Here is a 21,630-nt window from a genome sequence, read left to right on the forward strand (position 1 = left end):
TTGTTCTACCATTATTACTGAACAGTCTGCTATTTGGATTTTGCTGACCGAAGTTGCATTATTTAATCGTGTCACTTAAAAATATATATAGATACTTGCATTATAATATTGCTACCTTAAAAGCGTAAATGTTTGGCCTTAAGTTACAATATATGTAATATGGAATTATGGAATAAAATTTTGTGCTATAGTGATTGCATAATGTATACATACGTATGTAAATATATTATTATTATGTTCGAATATATTCATCAAAATATTTTGGTGACATAATAAAGAGTTATTCTTTCATTACTCTATTATTATTTAAATAACTATATGTAATAAATAAAAAAATATTTGCATTCTTGTTATCTTCGTTGTAAATATATCCCTGCATAACATAATATATTTCTCTTCTCTTCACTTATATGTATATTTATTTAAAATAGCTTAAATTATATAACTTTCTGAACATTTTTGCGACAGATTGTAACTTGATCGACACACGCGATTTGATACCGATAAACTAACATTAATCGTAAAAAATATCATAATATATGTATAGTTACTCCTATTAATATTCGGAAATCTTTTAAACCAAAACAATCTTTTTAAAATTGGATCAAGCGACTTAATTTCTCTCTATTCTTTTTCCTTTTGAGAAGTTAAAAGGATTAGTTTACTAGATGACGTATAAAAATGTTGAAAAAAATTTAACTGGTTGAAATTGTGAACAAAAAAAGAAAAATTCACTTTCTACAACTTTTTTATTTCAGTTTATAACAAAAGCTTAAACAACATATTGTGGAAATTTATGCCAGTTATATATGTGCTGAAAATTTCATCGAAATCAGTTAATATATAGCTGTTATAGATTATAATCGATTCAGAATAGTGAAAACTGCATTTTTTTCACGATCATCAGTCTATAACTGTAATAAAATATAGAATGTAAAGATCTAAGCTGTAAAGATTTCTACATTTTTGAATGCATGTCGCTTGTTTCCGCATCAAACAATTTTGATACAATTTTCAGCATATGTGTATATAACCGACATAAATCTTCAAAATGTGTTACTTAACTTTTTATTACAGGCTTAGATAAAAAGTTGTAAAAAGCGCCCTCTACTTTCTTCTTCGCGATTTCGATCAATTGCAATTTTTTTTTAATATTTTTATACGTCATGGAATAAATTGATTCATCTAGCTTCTAAAAAAAGGCTAAGTCGTTTGAATCTATCAAAAAAAAGTTATTCTGTTTTAAAGCGTGTGCGAATATTTAATGGTAATAACTATATATAATATACATATAATGAATATAAATATTATAGAATTAAAAGACTTAAAAATTATCTTATTGTAGTATATTAGTAGAAAACAATGGAGAAATATAACATCATAATGAACAATCAAAATAAAGAATAAGGTTAATAAATTGTTAATTACAATAACTAATATTTGATTAAAATTAATTTTAACTAATAATAAATCGACTACAGGCAGTACGTTTAATGCTTTGACAACTAAAAGAAAGATATGATATACAAAAATTGTTCATAAATATTTCACTTAGTTATTTCATTTAATTATTAAAAGTATATTATAGTGCAGTTAAGTATAGTATATTATAATACATGAATTTTAATATATGGGCATCAAGCAATAATAAGGCAACGAAATAAATTAATAAAAAATTGAATGATAGTATGTACGAGGAAATTAGTTAACAAAATGTTCTTCATGAATTATATTTTATTATAAATATATTATTATATGTACTTTTCTGAAATGTTTAAAGTTAATAATAAGGGCAAAAATTCTATCCCAATGTTGGTTTACTGCTTCCAATGTTTACAGTTTCTTGTTAATATTTTTAGATTTTCTTAACATCTAACATAGATTACAGTGTCATTAAATAATATAATGATAAACATATTATGCTTTGGGTTTCCTTTGTTATGTATGGGGTATTAATGGAGTAACCTTCAAATTACATACATATTTCAATACAAAGAGAAATTAAGCAATTTAGTAAAAGTACTTGTTGAATAATATTATTTCATTATTATGATATCGTTAAAATAAAATATAATGTTATTAATATTGAATATTTATTAGGACACATTACAAAAATCATACTTTTAAACTATACGCGAAAATATTTCATATAATGATTATAAAAGCGTAATGAATATTGTATAAAATTATTGTATTTTTGAAAATAAAAAAAAAACAGAATCAGTCTAACAAACTACATTATTTTCTCTTTCAATAAATTTAATAAAAATTAAAGAAAAACTCTGTAGGTATTACTTTTACTTAATAAATTATGCAGTATAGGCGAAAAGTATATTTTGCTTTTATTATAACTAAATATATGAAAAATTCTGAAAAAGTAACAGAAAGAAATAGAGTTTTCAGGAACCTTTTTCGAAGATATTACAAAAATATTAGTTACTTTTATTGATCAAAAGATTATATCAGGATGAAGTTCAGTAGTATTGAGATACCTGTACTTGAAAACGAGTAGTTTAAAGGTATTTCAACTTTAATTCTGTAAAACTTATCGTATGAAAGGCAAGGGAAGGCGCAAGACAATATTTTTGATTTATATTGTCCTTTTTTTTATACATCAGATTTGTAAAGATTAAAGTTAAAATATCTTCTAAACTATGTATTTTAAGATGCAAGAAAGTATCGTGATACTTTTGAAACTAAAAAAGCGGATCGACTGGTGTATAAAAAAATATGTATTTCTGTCTAAAAGAAAACCGTTGAAAACTTGAAAAATAATGGTTTTGTGGGAAAACTCACGAATCTCGATGTTCATCATTTTAAACCAAACAGCTTTGTCCTGATTTGTCTTTTGTACACTCCGCGACAAAAAAGTAGCACAAGTTTCTGCAAATTTTACGTAATAAATGCATCGAATTTTGATGCTCAATAATTTTCGATGTATAATACAGTCTATTACTACAAAAGTTGAACAATAAAGTCGTATCATTTAACTATATAATAAAATAATTGAAAATCAACGGGACAAAAAAGAGAGGCATATATCTGAAAAGATGTGACAATATGTATAAAAAATGATTTTCAATATCTTGTGCTTCCATTTTTCTTTTGTATAATTGCCAACATACGGCTTGAGAGGATATATTTTGCTTCTTAATATATTTTTTACGAAATTTTGTCTATTTTTCCCCAATATAGCATTTTAAGTCTTCAAATCACCTTCTTTTCTCCTACGAATATTTTTTGCTAATTGTACCGAATAATTTTCAATTATAATGATATCAGGTAATCTCTTTGGTCACTCTAAAATATCTATTTGTTTCTGAAATTAGTCTCTTACACATTGTGGTATATGTATAAACGCCTGCATTATACTGTTCAAATATTAAATTGTCACAACTGATTGTAGGTCTGTATCCGCTTATTTGTTCATCTGTTAAATTAATATAATACGGACTATTTAATTTTCTGTCGATGATCTTTATTATATAAATCATTATCTATTGGCAATATAATACTTCCTCTTTTTTTCCCAGTTGCGAAAGCAAGGAATGTCAAGAAACGTCAAGAAAAAAATGTAAATGAAGTATAAAAAAAATTATTCTATGCCGTTTTCCATCAATGTGTTCTTGTGCAAAGTGTATGCAATTAAAAATGAGTTTGTTTGTATGTGATGATTGAGGGCGGTTTTCTTTTACGCTTTTCTTGATTCGAAAGTAGGCGTTGTTACGTAACGTGTTGTACATTACATACATACATTTATAGTAGCATATGTATATATATGTGTATGTATGTAATGTGCAACACGTTACGCTACTATATATATATAGTCACGTGTACGACAGTTTACCTTACTGTTGAAACAGGATTTGATGCTTTTCTTAAATTGGCACGTTTATAATGCCAGTTTATTGCTCCTAGTCAATTTATACTTTATTTTTTATTACTTCCTTCTAAGTATTGGAGTAAATTTTGAACTATTTGTCATTTCCTTCGTAAAATACATAAAATGTTTAAAGCAGAATATCTTATTTCTTTAATGTTAGAATTCTTCCCATTTCACTCGTAATTAAAGATTTTCCACACCCTGTACTGAGAACTTGATAAAATAACACGATAAATGCACACGATAGATGGGAATAACAAATACAAGACGTACAATAATGCTTGACTTAAGCACATTGATAATTTAATTTAGCAGAAAGAAATTTACAAAGCATGCATTTTGTTGCATTGATTTTCAGTCTTTTTGAAATATATTTAAGTTACAAGATCTCTTCTACATTCCTACTTTTTATAGTAATAGATTGCGGCATATAATAAAAATCTTTGAATATCGGAAATAAATATATTTATTCTACACAGATAGTAAGAATATTCAATTTTTAGGGTGTACTATCAGCAAAAATAACTGAAATATTAGGAATCCAAGGTACACAAAACACTACGTTTATATGTATAGTGAATATATAAATACACATAATACACCGTATATAGTAAAAAGACCCCAATTTTAATAATGCAATTATTTCGTTGCTTTCCTTTTTCTTACAATATTGATAAAAGTTATATCACAACTATGATAGTAACAATTAAGGTTATTCAAGCAGATACAAACAGTTTATACTTGTACAGCCATAATGCTTTTTCATACCAAACACACCAGCAAATGCCTATATGTCAATTACTATGTACGAAATCTTAGCAGAATTCTATACCGTGTCAAATGTCGCAACAACGATTATACGATTAATTCAAAATGTTCACTTGCAATGTTACTAGTATAACATTTTATGCTGCTTAGAAATGTCCTAAATAATTATAAAATAATGACCAAACATTTAACCATATAGATTGGGGGACTATCGAGTAGAAATGATGATTAAAATTTTAAGTTACATTTGAAAAATTATATCTTTTCTATTTTTGTCTATAATTCTTGTACACAACGTTTCTATTCTAAATTATATTTATAAATTGTAATGTGAAATTTCATTTAGGAAAGGTCTTAAAGAACACTTCTTCCCAAATAAAATTACATTCAAGTGCTATCATCTAAACACAAAACGATTCACAGAATTTTCACTTAATTCCAACAAATAAATCGATATAATTCAAACAAAAAAATTTTGTCTCATGATGTAATACATGACAAATTCCTCAAATAATGTTTGTTCGTGAAAGGGTTCTTAACTTTTACAACTTAATTTACTTTAACTCGCTTCAGTAACAAGAAGAATTTTCTACTTAAACTAAACCAGATAGTTCACAATGTCCATAAAAATATTTGCCCGACAAAAGCTTCACACAATTAAAAATATACCATATATTACTTTTATATACTATTATATATCTATCTTATATTAAATCCACAAATCACGGTTATCTTACATTCCAGATTATAAATTTACAATAACTGACACACAATATTTCATTTAAAAATTTACTTACCATGAACAATAAACAGAACGATGCCTAAATTACTGAAGAGCCTGTAAATCACGTGAAATTACTCCGCAGTGATCGAAACTAATTGAAAGTTAAAATGGATACACGAGAGAAACGAATACACACGACCTTATATCACACGTAACAGCGTTCAACGCGACAAAACTTTGAACATTAGTTTCCGACGAAGCATGCCAATTAACGACGATCATAAAGGTAAACCAGGAGAAACCGACGACGCGTCGAGAACCTGCCGCTCAACTCGATGGTTTGCGCGAGACTGTCGCGGACTGGTGCGCATTCCAGCTTCGTAACTTCCTCGGTCCTCTCTCCTTGCCATCCACGCTTCCTGCTCGGCCCGATCGATTACTCGTCGATCGCTGAATCACCTTAACCTCACATCCTTCCACCTGCATACAGTCCTTCGGATCACACGAAACCGTACAATCGTTGTCCGTCGGATACATGAACGAGATGTCGCGAGTCTACGAAACAATAAAATTCTATTTATCTAAACTGATCAGGAATGAACAGTTCGTATACCGAGAATTCGCTGATTCTTTGAAATTATCTACATTCAAATAATACCATAATAATATCATGGAATAGTTTGTGTTCAAATATAATGACTTACGAAGAGATTTAAATATTTATCACATAAAATTTATAGAAATATATAGTGGCATGATACATACAAATATGTATTAAAATATGTATAAATGTATTATTATATGTGAATAAATATATATATTTATTCGTTATGTACAAATATATAATGATAGGAGTTCTTGTTCGGATATAGTAGGTATGCACAAAGATATTTAAACTCTTATTACACGAAAGATTTACAAAAATATCACGTGTGTTATCTAAAAGCTTCTTTGATTTTTTTGAAAGTAAATTGATACAATTTATTTTATCAATTTAATAAAAAATTGATAAAATAAAAAAAGCATATGAGAAATGTGGATAGATTATGAATACACGAAATTTACGACTGTGGAATTATATTACACCTGTAACTACTGCTAGTAAGTTTTAAGACATGCAATTGATATTTATAATAAGATGATAGTTTCTATGCTATGATTATTGTATGTGATTAGATCGTAAAGGGAAATAATTGTGTTTATCTACTTGTTTTTAAATTTTATGCAGTGAAATTGGAATACCTCTAGTCCAAATTACTTACGTCGTAACAAGATCATTGCTTTATGTCATTTTTCAATTAGACCAAAATTTCAGATACTTTTTGTTTTTCACTATTACTAAGAGTTTGAAATATAAAAGTTTATTAGTTTTTATAAGTTTTAAAAGTTTATTAAAATTACGCAATTTTATTTGTTACTATCTTCTGCTATAGTTTTTTTATTCGTCTTAAACAAAGTTATATTCTAAATATATTGTACTTTTTCTACTAAAGATGATCCCGTGAATTATTAGAATGAAATATTAAGGCTTATTACACTAAGGCCTATACTGGATGATTAACGATTAAATACATTTGTCATTTCTACGGAGTATTTGTTTGCAATAAATATCTTGTACCTTCTATGTACATTTTCGCATTAATTTCAGGTAATTAATTTATAGGTATTCAAATCTTTTCATAAGCTACTGTAAATGGTTCCAATTACAGAAAATAGAACAGCAGTTGTATGTATTTCTTTGTTTCGTGATGTGTCTTACATACAGAGACATTTTTTAGAAGCTTTAATTACATGAAAACCATTCTGTTTAGTTTTGGCGGCTACATGAACGGAAGTATTTGTATAATATTGTTGAATTGTTTGCACAGGTCAATGATCCATTTTTAAATAATCTGATCAATGTCTTAACTAAAAATTTAGTATAAGAATGAAACATGACAGGACACAGCTTCGAAATCCAACAGGTACTTCAACTCCAAAATATTCAAATTCATCATATAACTAAAATGTATATTAATTTAATATTCTTCTATTTCTCTAATCTTTAATTTGTATAATTCATCTAATTCTCTAATTTGTATCTCCCTAATTTTCGTATACGATATTTTTTTCAACTAACAGGAACTCATATTTAAATATATGTATTCAATTGGCAAGAAATTGGATAATTAGGCACTGACTAAAATTTCGTTGCAATAAATAAATCCAAATAAATAGAATTTTACTTACGTATAGTTTGTTTCATACATTGAAAATATTTGATGAATCACATGGTGTTACAAGATTCGTTATTCATGAGTTGAAGACACAACTATATTGGTCATGAGTCATGAGTAGTTACTAATGCAAGAAATTGAAATTTTTAACTTATCCATTATGATCTTTTCGTTTATGTTATATCTAAGTATAAATGTGTCTGAAATTATATGATTAAATATTATTATATAAAAGTATATAACACTGATCGGGAATATCCTTAATCAATTGATGTTTATATATACTAAAAGATTATCCTGAGAATCACGTACATCTTATTTTGAAGGAATTTTTTAATGAACATAGAGACAAAATTAATGTAGTTCTGGTTCAAAACGGTAAAAGAATCTTTTCGGATTTATAGCGTACATTGTTTGCGAACACATAGTAAAAATGAACAACCATAATATTTATGCATAAAATCGAATTGAAGATGTAAGAGATGTAAATATTTTTAAAGAAAGAACTTGTAGACTTTATTTTATCGGCTTGTCTATAATATGCTTAAAATGTTATATCAAATTAAAGATGATGTACAATAAAATACATTTAATGTTTGGTAAGTTTATAACTTTGGATAAAAGGAGTACAAAATAACTTAAAGTTGCCAATGTGCAGAAGTTTTAAGATGTTAATTATTCTTGCTAACTGTAGGTCATTATTATACAGGGTGTTTGGCTACAGGTGTAAAAAAAATTTGAGGGGTGATTCTTGAAGCTAAAATAAGATGAAAATTAAGAATAAAATAATTGCGTTTTCGGTTTTGTTTTTTCCAGTTATCTACAATTAAAAATTAGCGGAAATATCCCTGTGCGCGAGCAAACATCCTTACAAAAACGAAAGTAAGTGAATCTAAGTATAAGGATCCTCAAATCTAATGATACATGGGCAGCAGTTTACCTCGTATAAGTCGTAGGGAAGAAGATTATGACGTTCGAAAATGTAACTCGTTATGCTTGCTCATTACAATCCATAACAGTATATCGAAAACCGCCTCTATTTTCGAGAGGATTATTTAAATTTTAAAGAAGATTAGCATTTCCTCTAATCATTTGTCTCCATAAATAAGTAATAAATAATAGCACATATAAACAATGCTTGTACAAATTTCATACACGTACAACAAGAACAAAGATCATACACGCACCGCGAATGTCCAGGCTGTTCTTAGAAGAAGTGTAACGAAAATAGCAATCGTTTTATATTACAATAAATGTTCAATATAGGCTTTATTTTCTTGCGAAGTATATAGTACGCACGATGCATAGAACACGCGTTGCACATACTACACACCCAATCAGTACACATTCGAGTATATACTCGTGTTGAAACTAAATAAAAAAAGATTTAAAAAATAACAAAAAATAATAAAATGAAGGAAATAAAAAAGTTAAAGGAACTAAAAGTAAAAAGGGCCCCAAAAAGTCTACAACTGAATAACTTAAAGCTAAACTAAATCTACAATTAACTCCAAGTTTATATTTATACAATTCTCGCAATGTTTCTGTTTGGCCGCTGAAATGATTCTGTCCTTCCAGAACTGTTTCATCTTCTTACTAAGTTTCTAAAATCACTAAAACATATTACGTAACAAGGTAGTAATGAAGAGTTCATACAGAAAAAAAATTACGATGATGTTTGCTAACGCTTCCGTTTTCTTTGTATAATTTTCTCGAAATTAGCTAGTCATGATACCTAAATGGTTCCTTTTTAAGGCATAGTTGGGTATGCCTATTGCGAAAACGAACAGACTATTCACCAAATGTTTTAAAAATGCTTAGAACTGCCTTGCAAGGGTAGTAGCATTTCAGAAATGAAAGCGACATCTTAAAGAAGCTATTCAACGCGGTAAATATAATTTTTCATTTGGTTGTATATTAATTTGTGTTGTTATACATTACTCTATAAAACGATATCTTTATTAATCCCTCGATTAAACACCCTTTTTTGTACTTTCTTTAAGTATTTTCCACTTTCATTTCATGTGTATGTATGTGAACATTGCAATATTCAGTGATCAGTAAATTGTGTGGAAAATATATGTGGTTCACATAAGACAGTGCTCGACCACATTTAGTAGCATCTCAAGAATACTTGATGCATATGCGATTTTTTTGTGAATAACGCCAGACGGAACGATCGCGGTGCGTGTATGAAATTTGTATAAATATAGTTTATATGTGCTATTATTTACCACTTACTTATGGAAACAAAGGATTAGAGGAAACTTCTCTAACAAGTTACGAGAGAAGTAAGAGAAGATTTTCTCTGAAATTTAATTAATTCCTCTCGAAAATAGAGGCGGTTTTCGATACACTGTTATGAATTTTAATGAGTAAACATAACGAGTTACATTTTCGAACGTTATAATCTTCTTTTCCACAACTTATACGAGGTAAGTTGCTGTCGATGTATCTTTCGATTTGAGGATCCCTGTGCACTCCGCTGCTTAGGCTAGCCTCCTTTCGTTCATGTAAGGAGGTTTATTGGCGTACAGGGATATTTCGGCTAATTTTTAATTGTCAATAACTAAAAGATAAAGCCGAACACGCAACCTTTTTATTCTTAAGTTTCATCTCATTTTAGCTTTAAGAATTACTCCTTAAATTGTATACCTACACATTGTATTTACCAAACGCCCTGTTTTATAAAAGACCTTGAATTTAAACTTAAATTTACAACTAAATAAATAACTGAGTAATTCATTCAGTAGTCCACTATTTCAAATCGATTAATGGTTTTTAGTGAATTTTTTATTTTACATGTGCATAATTGAATATGTTCTTTATTGGGAATCATTTTACCTAAACACGTATACGATCGCGAATAACCTATTTCACACAATACGTGACATTCTCACTAGTTTCCAATATCGCATTCTCTGTGCTGATGGTATCCATGAGTTATAGTGCTTTAAAAATTCTTCGGGACGTGCAACTAGTTGAAACGAAATGTCATAAGCTTGTAACAGTTGACGGAATACTCGACGCACAAATATTTTGACATTTAACATGTGTGGATTGGGTTCAAATAACCGACTCGCGCACCAAACCGCTGTTAGATTAGATTCTGGGCGGAGAACTGTTTTCATGAACTCCTCCTACAACCACTCTGTCACGTGACGCTAGGGGACTTACAATTACAATTAAGTAAATTTTGGGATATCGAAGAGAGAACTTCGCATGCAATACATTCCACTGAAGAATGCGCTTACGAAGAACATTACCGCTTGAACACACGTAGGAAGGCCAGGACTGCTCGATACATTATTAGACTGTCATTAAAGGAACAACTAGAGCACATGACGAAGGATGATTGTGACTCACTGCTCGAAGGGTATCATCTTCCGCATCATGCGGTGAGTAAAGCAAATAGTTCAACCAAAAAAATAAGTAAACAAAATAACCTAATCCGCCAAAAGCGACTCCGGAATATCGTTCGATGATACGCTCATGGTTGTGCCCACGATTCAAGAAGACCTCTTCGCGATAACCACACGTTTACGCAAACATAACCTCATTTTGACCGCCGGTAATCATATAACACGTTTAAGCTTTAAAGAGACTTGATTGCATTAAGTTGCTCTTTAAGGCATAAACGATATCTCGCACTGCAACACAAATATACAATATAAATAATTAATATGTTTAGCTTAAATTCTAAATAAATGTAGCGTGATGCGCCTACAAACATTTGTAGCCTTCTGTAAATGGTGTGGTATAGTGTGATACTTGTTTTCTTTTCTTTATTTATGAGGCTTTCTTCTGAGCGCTAGTTATGTTGTCCGTTAGATATCATTGGAGCATCAACGATATGCTAAGAAAAGAATTTAGACTAAACGAAGAATAATCGTGACACATTCTATAACAATATTAAATTTCATTTAAACGAAAACTTAACAAAGGTATGATACACGGTACGAAACTTGGTTTAGACTTATGATTGCGATAAGCAGGGCGCGGCCATGAGTTCGGGTCAAGCACGAGCACGTACTTGAAACGGATTAAACCGTAACGCGAAATCGCGACGGGGACCGCACATGAACAGAGCGCGGAATGTGATACCAAAAGCAGTGGTGAGGCGAGCGCGACTCGCCGTGCCGATTGTTAAATTGGAGTCGACAACGCGTAGACAAAGGCGACGCACGTACTTGGTATTCTTCTGAATTTTCCGAGCTTTCGATGATTAAGTGATTAATTGACACGAGCCGAGCATGGCTCGCCAGTTTATATGCCTGCGTGCTCTTCTTCCATTTGTTCCTTTGAATCTTCCGGAACACGCAGAGGTCTGTAGAGGACTTGTGTAGCGGATGTTTGATGGTGAGATTTATTAAACGAGATTGCTCGTTGTTGAAACCGTCGAATATATTTAAAATAAGTAAATAAATTAGTATATAGACAATATTCGCTGAGACGTTTGTACAGTGTATAAGTCGCAAAATAAGATCGCTGATAAATACTCGATAGATACTCGGTAGATGCTGATCGATAACTGTTAGATAACTGGTTGATAACTGCTTGATAACTCCTGGATAACTGAACTCTTTTTTATTGCGTCCGTTTATTTATAATGGTCGGGGAAGAGACGGGAAATTCAAATTCGTCTTTGTTCAACGGTTGCATATAGCGGCGACATTGTTTTGCCCGGAGTTTATTTATTATTACATTACGTGTATCCTAATGAACTTGATACTCCGAGGCAACGCAACAACATGATTTGAATTGTCCTCTACTCATATGCCGCTACAGGTCTAAACAGTTTGAACGATTAAGATAGAAAAAAAGTCAACGGCAGACGTGGAAGTGTAAACAATGGCCGTTCGCCGATGTTCGCTATGATAAGGTGATGATCTGTCGAAGAACTATCTATGGCCGTCCGGAGTTTGCCGATCAGGCCACAGTACCGGCGCCAACAATGTCGGAAACTGCTGAACTAACCGAAACATTCTTAAACAGTGCCCCTTAATCCACTTGAGACCTATGGAAATAGAGTTTACATTTTTGGTTTGTTTCGATTTTTTGATTTTACATGTATAAGACAGGAAAAACTGTTAAAAATTTGTTATGTCTAGGTTAAAGGTCAATGTATTATTGACAGTGGAAGACAGGAGATATTTTGTTTGCTACTGCGAAGTAATTTTTTATTAATTCTACGATTTAGTTCATTCCAAGAATGATCATGCTTCTGTAAAAGGACTCATTATCATAGTTTGATAATGTAAATTGATATGTCCCAATATTCTTGCAAATTGAAAATATATATTCTTCTACGGTTTATCTTATAATGCTCAGATAACAGTACATAATTAGTTAACAAATTTTGCATGTTTAATAAATCTCAAATCACTGGATCTTTTATTTTTGTTATCTATCAACCGCATTATAAATATGTTATGTTATATATTTTTACAATTTTGTATGTAAGTAACCAAAAAAGAAATCTATGCTGATTTATTATCCGTGTATTATAAGAAATCGAAGAAAAATGAATTTAAAATTTGCGAGAATACTCCAATATATTAAAAATTTAAGTTATCAAATTAAAATAACGAGCTTTTTGTAGAAGGTCCGGACTAGAGAATAGAGAAGACTGGATTACAGAATTAGTAAAAAAATAATAAACACTAAGAAAGTATAATAAATTCGGCTACTAGAGGAATAAATGTTAGAAATCTCTGTGATTAGCGACTAAACCGTTGTTTTTTTTGTTAATGGGTATGGACTCGTTCAGTCTGTTTATTGCGGACACGCACATCGTGTCGAACAGGTTATTGACCGAGGCACATGGTAATCTCAAAAAATAAAAAATTCTTAGAACGCGTGTTATCTAATGCAAGTTACAATCCTTTAAATTATAAATGCAATCCTTGAGTCAGGAAGTTCTTTGTTGCATCGCAGAAATGAATGGGAATGAGGTTCGAAGTGCTCGATAAAGAGAAGTATAACACGTGGAATTTTAAATGCGTACGGTTTTAACAAAGACGGATGAATGGAGCGCCAACACCATGGTACGTGAGCAGCAGGATTCCCAAGCCGGAATTTATCCAGGGCGGTGCAGCATCGGTGCAAAGAGCGGCAAGATAAATCGAGAACGATTTGAGAGCATATTCGAATTTTGTGCTCATTGTTAGTTCGTCGGAAATTAAGCAGACAAAGAGATATGAGACTGTAAGAGAGATTTGACTAAAATAAAAGAACATCTATCAGTAATAAGGGCCAGCGTGAAAGGTCGTGCTTTTGAATGACTTGGTATTGCTGAAAATGCAAAATGGTTATGGTGTGTGGCGAACGTTTTCGGCGTTTCTTCGACGTGATGGATAAGTTAGTGGAACTGAAAATCAAGATCAATCAAGGTTCTATTGGTGGCACTGTCGTATATACAAGTCTGGAAATTCCCGCGGTGAGGCTTTTAATGATCGGACACTTGCTCGATTTGTCCCCAGTAAGCCGCTTTAGTCGAAAAGTTAGAATTCATTGTGTGACGTCATCGTGTAAAAATAGCCCGGACTCGGTTGTCTCTGTCCTTTTCTCTCTCTCCTTAATGCGGTCGCGTACTCGACTCACGGGTCGAGCAGCAAAAGAGATGAAAGCAAAAAGCAGTACCACAATAATAATAATAGAGACAAAATTTCGTATTAGATATATGATTATTATGATTATATTATTATTATTTTGTGTCTAACTAATGTCTAATAAATATCATATAATATAAATACTTTTTCATTTTTATTAAAAATCTTTGTAAACTTTAAAATTATATTATAACTTTGATTTATCAATAAAAAATTGAATAACATTGAAAAGTTTCAGTCGTGAATAATGTTTTGGACGTGATATTATTTACATATATCATAGAGAGTATTAATAATTAAACAATTTTCTAATGAAATAGAAAAACTAAAAACAAAGTTGCTTTCAAATATACGCGTGAAATATAAAAGTATTAAATATATGTGTACATATTTGATTTGGAAATTGTAATATTATTAAACATTTCTGTTGAAAATAGAAATATATGTTTAATAATGGTTCAAAATTAATATTCATCTAAACAGCATTTTGCTGTACCAAATAAAATACTGCATATGTATCTACTTTAAATAAATGGTGAAAAATTATGAAAAGTAGTTTTGTCATTGAGTAAGCTCAATGTTTAATTTCTATTCTTTTCTTTCAATGCTTTTACCCAAGGATGACGTTAAATACGAAATCTTAACTTCACGATCACAAGGTTTTGTGGTGGCTAATTTGTAAAGTAGAACTCCCAACATTAAAAACAGACGTGTGTGTACGATCGTGGTGATCATGCGGTTGCGTAGCTTATCCTGCAGCTTTGAAAGCTTTTATTGCGCTATGTCTGCCCATGACGCATTGTCATCTCTTGAGATGTTGCAAATTAAAATTGTGGAAGAATTCGATACGTAAAGTGAAATGAACTGACACGTGGAATAAAATGTGATGATGATAGCAAAATAGAAACGTAAAAAAACGCATCATCGCAAGAATTGTCGCGGAAAAGGTGGATCGGATATGGAAAAGCTGATATCGCGAAAAATGATTTTAATGTGAAGTGTTTCAGGTGCGGTCTTTTCGGACATCTTGTGAAGAATTATCAAGGAGCAAGAAACCAGAAATGACTGTTCGCCAGTGACACCGATAATTTAAGTTTATTTGCATTTTCGGACGTGTTGTTAAACAATGTTTCGTATTACAATGATAATGCGAAAAGTAACGTTTGGTGTTACGACAGTGGGTGTACATTGCACATATGCAAGAACGTCAAATTGTTTCAAGGGCTGAACATGGATTACATTCTGAGAGTATTGAATCTTTCTAACAGTGTCCACGCAAACATAATGGGAAGAGGCATCGTGTCGGCCATCACGAATATTGATGAAAATATATAAGAGTTTCATTTCCCGGACAATCAATATTTTTCGATTTTCGACTGAATCTTATTTCGATAAGTAGGATTACCAACAAAAACCGCAGTACCCTTCTACCCGGAAAAGGTCTGAGGTCATTAACCGAGATGGAAGTGTTGTGCGTACCGCGACGTGAGAGAATGATCTTTATTCTCTAACACAATTATTTGGGAATCGCCAAAAATTGAGTGCAGTAAAGTTTCAAAAGATCCATTCTCATTAAAGAAACATAGGACATGGTCGCTAGGACCATAAAGAGGACAGTCATCAGGAGTCGTTTCGTGTTCTATAACAAATGTGGCGCAAGTCGTTGCTAAGGGATATTTACAGCATTGGAGAAATCCCAGCGCAGAAAGGACTTCCACAAGACTTACGCTCCGGTTGCGCGTCTGAGCTCTATAAGACGAACTGTCGCATTCGCTGCGAATCCGGTTATGTGAACTAGCGACGGAGTATTTCAATGGTAAGCTCGATGAGGAAGTCTACATAGAGATACTAGATCGGATGAAGGAATTCCTCCAATAAATCGTCGAACATAACGAAGGGCAATGTACAATTATTGCCAAGGACCACGCTGGACGAGATGACAGCGACAACATGGTCTGCCGCATGAAAAGCGCCTTGTACGTTCTGAAATAGGGTAGTCGCGTATACACTGCGTCTATCAGAAAGGCCAAGTGAAGCAGCTGATAATCATTGTCATCTATATCAATAACATCTTAATCATGTGTCACGAATCTAATGCAGCTGTTCGGCAGAGGCTGGTAAATTTCTTCGAAATAAGTGACCTTGAGGAGACAAAGCGATGTCTCGAAATAAACTTCACCAGAAATGATGAGGGAATTTTCATGAACGGACATGAGAGAACATATATCAAGGATGTTTTCCAACGGTTTGGAATGCAGTACTGAAATCTGGTATCGGCATCTCTGAAGATCGAGGTAAGACTGACCCGAGGTGAATTGCGGCATGACTTAAACGGCAATCTGTCAAAATGTGCAACGATAACTCTAACGTGCAAGGGTGCAAAGGACGAAGCATATCGATATTTATCATTATTTTGTACGTGGAGTCATCAGATTAGATCAAGCGGTTTTAAAACACATCTCATCCAATGACATGTCAGCCGACGTAATGACCAAACCCTACGAAGGACGAAGTACGAGCGATTAGCAAACCAACCATTTGTCTTTTATGAATCCGCAATTGACTTCATCCTGGAAGCCCCCTGATCGCGAATCAGGTGCCTCCTCGGAAACGATAACACAAGGGCTCCTTGAGTTCTTTTCATGCTCGTCTGTACACCTGCCAACAAATTGTAATCGTAGTGCCATAAGATACCCTTGCTGGCCTCTCGAATCGACAGTAACAGGCAACACTATAACATTTCTAATATTTCATTCTTCACAATATTTCTATATTATAATGAGCAATATTTTTTAAATCTTTAAGAAAGACACTTTGATCGCTTTGAATTCATACGTGGATCATAATGAAGCTAATATTTTTCCATGAATTAAAAAAAAGTCTTCTTTCACACCAATTGGAAGACGAGATAACTTTTTTCTAGGAAAGGTCACTACAGTCTTAATTTTCAAGCTTAAGAGCTAAGAGGTATACGGAAATATAGTTGAACTAATGGAAACAAAAAAGTTATATTATAAATCATATTACTTAAAAAATAGGCCAGTAAATAATTAATAAAGCCGAGGGATGTCCGCGAGATATGACCCAATCGCAGAAATCCGTACGAGAATCCCTAAGAATTGATCTGGCGCATTCAAAATGGATTGACGTTCTTTATCTTAATAATTAACAGTCGAAATGAGACGTTGCTTGATATAGCTATAGAAGAGTTCATGTAGATATTTACAAATTCACATGCATTATACCGCACTAATATTCTTCACGTTATATTGTATTAGGTTGTCCGAAAAGTTTCTTTCGTTTCACAAGGAAACAATAAATGCACAACATTTTTTGTTTTATATTATTTTGATCCATTACTTTTTTTATCCTGCAATTTATATCGTATGATCCCTTTTGCATTACGTGCAGTATATTAATACGTGTAATAAAATATAATATAAAAATGTTTCGCATTTATTGTTTACTTCTAAAACGAAAGAAACTTTCCGGACAACTTAATAGACACCGAAATTTTATACACTAAGACAGAATTTTTTCTTACGTTCATGTTCTAGATTTTTTTATGTTCTAGATGTTTTTATCTCTTTATCCACTTATATGTTTACGTGTTTATATTATTATTATTATACATTTATATTTTTATACTTGTTTTTTCAACCATTCGCGAAGAGACGCGATCGCGAGAAGGCATGTCAACGGGAGTCGTAAATTCCCGTTACGATTAAATAATCGACGCCACGAACTGATCGATCCCCTGATTTCTGTTACGATAATAGGGGTGGTTCAACTGAATTTACACTGAATTAACAGGTATAAATTAATGTTTATTCCAACAACTTTATATAGAAAAATAGTTACACTGACGCGTATGTATAAGTTAGATAAGTGGTTGATTTAAGGTATAAAACTCGGTAATGACATGTTGACTATTCTAATGGTGAAGAATAAGTAAGTCAAAGTGGCGATGTTGTGTCGGAGGAAAGCTAGTGATGGGTGTGTCTAAAGACGCGAGAAAGCTGATTTGTTCATGACGATTTTGGTTAGGAAAAGTGAGGGCAGTAGACTTGTTTCTGATTGGATACAAGAAGATTGATGGACTAGGAAGGGTCTCAGCCGCCCTCGATAGATGGTTGCTAGTGTAAAGTATTGTACGTGAGCAAAACGAACTTTCAGTATCTGCTTGCCATAAACAATAGCCTTTAGATACCGATTTAGTTTAGAGATATTTGTTCGATCTGACGGACCTTCTGGAATGTCCTAAGATTTATGATCGGTTCTTGAGACTATTGAGGGACGAGGTAAGGACGTGCGGACATCTGGTTGCCATCCCGCCCGCGGTGTGTGGCCTGGTCTAGGTAGAGTGTCGCTCGACGTAACATCCTCCCCCCGTTGATAGGGTACCGATCAAAAGTTCTGCAAAGGTAAAATTAATTGGAGCTGCCGCCCAAGTCCTGGTCGATTGCTGGTTGCCCGTATTCAGCTGGATCGGGTTGGCTCGGGGCAATGGGAGGAGCTGCTAGGCATCTTGATCCAATCTGTTCGTTGCCGTATGAACTGTGGCCGTTCGTATGATGACGTCGTCGCCAGGGCGACGTTGATGATACGACCGAAGATCCGTAGAGTTGAGGGCTCGTCGTCTATCTCGTGATGCGGATGGTCGTCGTCCTTGTTGTAGCCACGAAATTTCATACTGGAGTTCACGACCCAGGACGTGTTGTGAAACGCATTAGGGTTAAGGTTAAGGGCGTGAAACGAATCTTCGTTGTGATTAGACATCGTCGTTATGCAATAGAGAAGATATTGACTAGAGCAAATATGATTGTTACAGATATCGGCAAGTAACCGTGGTAATTAGATACTCGAGACGCTAATGACAATGATCCTGGGTTCGATAACGAATCCGCGGTCAACGGGATAATAGATGTACGCTCTCACAAAATCTAAGTCTGACTCCTGGTTAACAAAACGTGAATTATTCACTGATCGTAAAGACGTTATTCCTTCTCGTCAATGAGATCGCTGAAAGAAGTGACTTTTCGTCACGATGATGCCACAGAGGAAAACTATGACGGGGTGTGTCTAAGGGCACGAGATCATCGGATTCGTGAAGCGATGCCTTCGTTCAGAAGGTGAGAGAAATTAACGTTGCTGTTAATTGGTCAATTTCCATATCGGTGGTTAGGAAAGGATGCTAGCCGCCCTTGAGGAAAAGTTGCTAGCGGGAAGCGTCGTTCGTGAGAAAGTAGGTTTCCCCTATCTTCCCGTAGTTGGGACAAAGACTGTTTGTCTGTTTGAAGGACTTTAGTTAACTAAATCTTAAGATTTATAACGGGTCCTCAGGATAGCCGAACATGCACTGCGGAGACGCATCGACATCTGGCGACCATCTTACCCGGAGAACAGGGTCTGCGTGTGGCGAGCCACGGGACAGAGACCGTTGGAATGTCTACTGTCAAGTATCGCTACAACTATTTCTTTTAAGGAGAGCTATACTGTTACTCCATACCTTTGTTAGACAAACGTTCATCCCTTGACCGCGGCTACGTTGGCGATTGATTGTTGCCTCGAGCCCAAGCTCACTGTTACAAATCTCGAATAAATACAATCGGATTGAATGACAGTTGCTTAATTACGGCTATGGTAGAATCTAGATTACAATATTACGGGATTTTCCCAAAGTTCCAAAGGAAGGCTCCGGTGTTCTTTCATCTCCGACATATATTAATGATAAATGATATATTCTTATGTATTTGTATCTATTTTATTCATGATCTTATCTATCTATATACTTATATTTTTTCTATTATAAACATGTTTTATCAGTGTTAATGGACCTATAAAAGGTTAAATCGTGTATAGTTTTTGGCGCCATTTTTTAAAAGTTTACAATTATAAAATCAATTAGTTTTGCATTGTACGCAAAAAATAAAATAATAATAAGAATAGAAGAAATACCCGACATCAATGCCATGCGACTACTGAAAATTGCAGAAATTATGTTTTACGAAGACGTGTTTTTAGTTGTTAAATAGCTTTTTTTGCAAAAACTAATAAATATTCGGAGATGAAGTTTTCCACACTTTTTAAGAATGACAAAAACTACATTTTCACAAAGTTTCAGCTTTATATACTAAATTTTACATGAATAATTGAGAACTGAAAATAGTGCGATGTTAGATGCTTTTTTATCATTTCCGGCCCAGTGAATTAACCAATCTTATTGTATGATGCGTCATTTGATAAATATTTAACACCTACAATTTTTATTCTAAATTTTTTGCGACTCGATTATTAGGTTCGTTGTTATACGAAAAAACCTGTTTCAAGTGACTTGGGAGATTGTTTACAAAATCCGCGAAGGAAATCTTCAATGGCAAACATGTAGGATTTGTTTCAAAACATGATTTCTATGAGTTCACGCAAGAAAATTTCAGATTCTGTTTAATCTTGCGTAAAAAGCTAATTTGATCAGACTAAATAGGGAAGAACGAAACACGCTCATTGGTCACAAAGCATGATTTACGAGATAATTCCAGAGGAATTAGAGCACAACAACAATCCGCATATTTATTTTTTTCTATACACATAACAATTGTCCATGGTGTTTATGCAGGATTAATAAATCGTGCATATTTCACCGGACATTACTGAAAGTGTAAATAGATCATAGCAATATGCATACGCTCGTCAAATAAATGACATCATGCTTGTAATGATATCGCTTTGATCGATCGAGGCAAGTACGCTTCCATACCGGTTGTTCCACTGAGTTTAGAAAATACCAATCCTTGTAAATTCAGTATATACATTCACCATATAGTGGAACTCCACTTACTCCAACGAAATTTTAGTTAGTGACCGATCAAATGAACTCCTGCCAAGATTGAATTTACTTGTCTGAACGTGAATTTCTTTTATTTTAATGAAAGATCATAGATGGTAAAAAGAATCGGTGAAAACTGGAAAACTTTTCTAAAACCAAATTCTATACAGTGACTGCAAAATATACTGTCACATACTCTTATTTTTCAACGAAACGGCTTTTTCTTTATCAGATTCTATATTTTATTTCATAGTATCAAATTTTTGCAGTTGTATGAAAGTGCTATTAAATGATACAAAATTTAATATACTTGAATTTAACTAAATGGTATCTAAATGCTATAATAAATACAATGGCGTGATAATATTTCTTGTGACTACTGTAGGTTTGTGAGAGAAAATAAATAGAGCTTTAAGATTGAACTAGATTGAAAGACCTGAACATCTTAAAAACAAATAATATATCTATGAAATCTTGAAAAAACAGAATCGTAACTAATATTGTGACAATCAATATCTTTAAAATATTCAAGAGAGTAACAAACATGTATTTAACCTCAAATTAAATAAAAGGCGAGCTTCAATAATATGGAATTGATTAGA

At 32.6% G+C, this 21,630-nt stretch overlaps 1 protein-coding gene across 1 annotated transcript in view; it reads right to left on the minus strand.

Annotated features, from left to right (window-relative positions):
- LOC122569048 (aminopeptidase N) overlaps positions 1 to 5,738 on the minus strand; it is a 56,070-nt gene extending 50,332 nt beyond the window's left edge. Inside the window, exon 1 of the mRNA XM_043729510.1 lies at positions 5,449 to 5,738. The gene's annotated coding sequence lies outside the window, so the exon portion shown is untranslated. The remainder of the gene's footprint in view (positions 1 to 5,448) is intronic.
- Between the last annotated feature and the right edge of the window lie 15,892 nt (positions 5,739 to 21,630).

This window comes from Bombus pyrosoma, linkage group LG7 (assembly GCF_014825855.1).
Source record: "Bombus pyrosoma isolate SC7728 linkage group LG7, ASM1482585v1, whole genome shotgun sequence".
Classification (NCBI taxonomy): domain Eukaryota; kingdom Metazoa; phylum Arthropoda; class Insecta; order Hymenoptera; family Apidae; genus Bombus; species Bombus pyrosoma.